The following is a 5,059-nucleotide window of genomic DNA, read 5'->3' as shown; positions in this document are numbered from 1 at the left end:
CAGGCTGGCACACTTCCTCCTCTGTGATTCTCTGGGTCTGGAATCTTTGAACTTCTTGGTGTCTTGGACTTTCACTCTCCCACAGTTCTCTTTTGCATCAGCTCTAGGCATTTCTGTCACTTATAGTTACCTGATTGACTCAAACCCTGGTCCCAGATTCCCTCACTGAGGCCAACTTCCAAGTCCCCAGGCAGGGAGCAAGGAGATTCAAATCCAGCTCTCCACCTTGAGATGGCTCCTCAAGTTCATCAAATCTCTGCAGTGGAGATCTGATCTTCAACATAAGATCTAGTAGCTTCTTGGGCAAGTAGGAGCACACTCATGGGAAGGTGTACTTGTGCATGGCTGGAGAACATGAGAGAGAGAGAGAACATAAGTTCAAATACACCAAAATCTTTTTAGGTTATTCAACTTTATGTCAACACTCTGCTGTAGAACCAAGTATGTGGTATAGCAATGTTAAAAATACAAATATACCCACTCAAAGTCCATTTGAATAAGCTATATTTAATAAACATGTTTTTGTTGAAAAAAAGAAGTTGTGTGAATTTGTATTTATATGATGCATGCTTCCATATCTGAAAGGACACACACTTCAAGGTTGACACAGGTTTTCTCCACATAATGGATTACAGATATTTTTAAATATTGTATTTTCTTTTATTTACTTTTAGTGTGTTTGGTACAGGGTCTACGGGGTCTATAGAGTCTCACTACGTAGATCGGACTAGTAGTGATTCTCCTGTTTTCAGCTTCCCAAGCACTAGGATTACAGGTGCGAGCCACTATGCCCAGTCTCAATCGCTGTCTCAGTGTGCCCTAGGGGCAGGGCCAGCATGGTGTGCCAGAAATTGAACCCTGGCCACTGCACTCTGCCTAAGCAGGTGCTTTAGTCCGCTGAGCTATTTGGCTGACCCTTAAATATTTACTTTTAGATCAAGTACATTTTCTAATTTTTTTCACCATGCTGAGGATCAAACATAGGACTTAAAGCATGTTAGGTATGTACTCTATGGGGCCGGGGAGATGGCTCAGTGGAACAAGCACTTCTCTAGCAAGTGCAAGGGCCTGATTTCAATCCGCGGTTCTGTGCTCTTAAGGCAGGAGATTAGGGCAGGCAAACTGGCTGAGCAAGTAGAGGTGACCTGTAAATAGCAGAGATCCCGAAAAGCAGTTCCCAAAACCCTGCATCTGGGACCAATCAGAGAATGCTATCTTCAAGTTCTTCTCAAGAGAACTCAGCAGGTTTTTTATTTTCATTTTAAAGAAGAAAAACAAAAACTAGAACACACATACCAAAAACAAAGACAGAAAAAAAGCAATATAAGGCAGTATAAATGGTAAAGAATTTCAGCACAAGACTGGAACATTAATGATGGTTGTTATATTACCTATTGTTACCATCAAATTTGATGCTCAGGCTATCAGACATAGATATGCAAGATTGATCAAACAATTAAACATTGGCTCTTCCTTTCAATAAACCTTAATTTTTTCCCTTGTCCTTTTTACTTTTATTTATTTATTTATTTATTTATTCATTCATTCATTCATTCATTCATTCATTCATTTATTGGTCTGTAGCCAAACAATGTCTAATACCGGGCCAGGTGCTCTTCCAGATGTGGGTACCAGGGAGGCCAGGGACCCCACCACAGGCCACGGGGTGGGGGTGGAAGTTGTTCAGGGAAGCAGCCCAGCTCGCATCTGGAACGCCAAACCGTCTCTGCAGGTGGCTTGCTTATTGATCTCTCTATGGCGTTCTTTGGTTACGATTTCCTCTAAGACATATCCATCTCCCTTAATGGGCCTGGTACATTCCGTCTCGGGGTCCACCACCCCGTGAATGACATTCTGCCGGGCATCCCACTCCTTCTTGGTCATGGGCTTCATGGTTGTGGGACTTCTGCTCATCTGTTAGGACTGGGCCAGCACCTTCCTCCCAGGTCAATTTGTGCCACTGGTCCAGTGAGGGGCCAGGCAGAACCTCAGCCTGCTGCACTACTATCTTTTCTTTGCCCTTCTTCAACTTCTTCCTTTTCTTCTTCTTCTTCCTCTTGTTCTCGGGCTTCCACCGCTTTTTCCAGCCACCATTGGAGGAAGAGGAGGAGGACGAGGAAGAAGGAGAGGAGCTAGAAGAACTGGAAAAAGAGGAAGAGGAGCTGGATCCTGGTCTCCTCCAGGCCTTGTGCTTGCTTCTCTGCTGCCCCGGAGGCGGGGCTGGCCTTGCAACCTTGGGATCCAGATGCATCGCAGTCGCAGTTCCTCTGGGCGTCCTTACTGCTTTTCTTCCGTCTCTTTTCAGACCTTCACCCCCAAGACAGGCTGCGGCTTCCCGAGCGCTTGCGAGAACCATAGAGCCGAAGTGAGACATAGTGCAGCGACCATTTTCTTCTAGTGTAAGAAACTAGCCCTCTCTGGCGCGTTAGTGGCCCAGACTCTTGTGCCATCTGCGTCCTCACAGGCCTCAAGGAGGGTTCCACAATGCCCTGCACTGCCTCAGCCACCAGTCGGGCCAGCTAGCCAGCCTTACTTTATTATGTAAGAGAGTATAAAGGCCAGCTAGATAGCTCAGTGGACTAAAATACCTGCTTAGGCAAGCGCAAAGACTGGGATTCGATCCCTGGAGTGCTGTGCCGGCCCGGCCCTGGGGCAGTGCTGAGACTGAGCGTGGTGGCATGCTCCTGTAATCCTAGCGCTTGGGAGGCTGAAAACAGGAGGATCACTAGAGTCTGATCTATGTAGTCAGACCCTGTAGACCTTGTACTAAATACATAAAAATAAATAAACTATAATAATAATAGACAAGACATTAAAGATAGTATATTTATACGAACAAGATGAAAGTTAACCAACCTTGGTTATTATATTATACATTTTTATACTCAATGTAGTTGCTCAGATTATAGATAGCAGCAAATAGTCAAAGTAAAAATTTTAAACATATACTGCTACTTTAAAAAAAACTGATAGAAATTAGTAGTACAATCTTCTGAGCTATCATGTATAAGCATTTACATGATTTTCCCCTTTCCTTTTCTTCCCATCTTTTCTCCTTTCCCCCATCTCCATTATTGATTCCTTATGTTAAGTTTCTTTCCAAGCAAGTTTTTGATAGGATGGCTTACATCTGGCATCAGCCTGAGGAGTGGAGGACACAAAAGGTGGCAGCCATCACACTGTCCCATACAGTGGTCTGCTCTCACCCTGTACACTGCAATTCTTTTCCTGCTTTATTTATTTATTTATTTATTTATTTATTTATTTATTTATTTTTTGCAGAACCGGGGATTGAACTCAAGCCCTTGCACTTGCCAGGGAAGCACTTATTCCACTGAGCCATCTCCCTGGCTCTCTTTTCCTGCTTTTAATTGGCCCACACTCACTCTATAGAGCATGTTTCTTTTCCTACTTTTAACAAATGTAGAACTTCACTACCTTTTGCAATTATTTTGTCCCATTCTTTGTTCAGGACAAGAAGAACTGACAAAATCTCTAAAAGGAGTCCCTGGAACCTAGTAAGACCCACACCTACATTTCCTTTGCAAAGAAGATTTAGGAGGTATTTGTATTGCCTGACAATAAAGAACTAAAAAAGCTCTAACACCCTGGATCTACCAGGTCTGGTTCATAGCAAGTAGCTTTAGGAACTCCTTAATTTCCAAAAAATGTTGAGTGGGCAGAGCCTACTGATAAGTACCGAGAACTCATTCTCTCCTGTTTTATGCTGTCAGGATTTTGCCAGGGCAGCACTGGGAGGCCCCGGTGATTATTCACTTTTGTTCATACCCAGGAGTGGTCACATGGCCCAATTCTGATCAACAAAAAGGCACTGAATGGGCTCTGACTTTATTATTTTGTTCCAGTTATGATTTTTCTTTTATCATATGCCTGCAGTAATAGGAAAAATTTGTATTAAGCATGAATTCTGGCATTTTTCTCTTGAGAAAACTTTAATTCAGAACTAAAGATGGCAAAAGCCAGGTGGGAAAACACCTGGTTTTAGCCGCTAGGTAGGATGCTTAATAAAGTACAAACCTCCTTTACCCTCCTCATGAAAATCTGGGATTGTGGTTAGACTCCAAATTTGCGGGGGTCGGGGGTGTCTTTTCAACTGACCTAGACAAAGCTGTGGAAGTAGTCCGAGGGAAGTGAGGCAAGTGAGGTGTGAGTCTTTTCCTCGCCTGTGTTTGAAAATGCAGAATGCCACAAAGGTCCTTTGTTTAAGAAGACTGCATGTTCCAAGCAATTCTCGGAATGTTTTAAATGGTTTCCATTTTCCTGGAGGAGAAGCTCATAATGATCTGCTTGGCTGTCTGCCTCTGTAGCCCTCTATGGAAACTACTTACCTCCCAATTTGTAGATTCAGCCTAACCTGCACCTGGAAGTCTACCCTTGTCCCCAGGCAACAGGGAGAAAAATCAATACAGTCACTCCAAGTTTTGTCTTCCTTTCCTTGTCACCTGGCTCATCTACAAAAAGCAAGGGTTTCCATTGGTGTCTGATAGTGATGGACATTTACCCATGAGTGGAAGTGAAAACACAAAAGATGTATTTATTTTTAATCTGCTTGTAAATATAAACAAAGGTAAAAATCTTTAAAAAAAATTCCAAAAACACTTGTAACAGCAGCACTTCAGGATGATGGTCAGTTGTTCAATATATCACTTCTGCTTCTGTTTCTGAGCAGTCACAGGCTGCTTCATCTGTCCTTCAGGATTTTTTCTCATTTTCCAGGAAATATCCCATTTAAAGGGCAAGAAGGAGAAAAAAACTCATTTGAAAAATTCCCGTGAAGCTTCCCCTATTCAACCCTTAACATAGAGCCTCTTCCATTTAAAGCCTGCACATTTCCATATTGTCCCATTATTATTCAGACTGGTCAAAACTGTGCTATTTTTTTAACTTAAGGAAAGCAATTTGATGAAATTTAATGGCCCTAATGAATTAAGCAGAGGAAAATGCAGAAGGCTTTAATAACAGCAAACCTATTGAAATGAAAGAGCCTATATATTGTTCTACTGACACTTACTAGCAGAGCAAACCAGATGTAGGTTGC

At 42.6% G+C, this 5,059-nt stretch overlaps 1 pseudogene; it reads right to left on the bottom strand.

Annotated features, from left to right (window-relative positions):
• Positions 1-1,683: 1,683 nt before the first annotated feature.
• On the bottom strand, positions 1,684-2,450 carry LOC101562158 (annotated as a pseudogene).
• Between the last annotated feature and the right edge of the window lie 2,609 nt (positions 2,451-5,059).

The sequence above is a fragment of the Octodon degus genome, unplaced genomic scaffold (assembly GCF_000260255.1).
Source record: "Octodon degus isolate 3935 unplaced genomic scaffold, OctDeg1.0 scaffold00184, whole genome shotgun sequence".
NCBI classification, from domain to species: domain Eukaryota; kingdom Metazoa; phylum Chordata; class Mammalia; order Rodentia; family Octodontidae; genus Octodon; species Octodon degus.
This window is presented reverse-complemented; position numbering and strand designations above follow the sequence as displayed.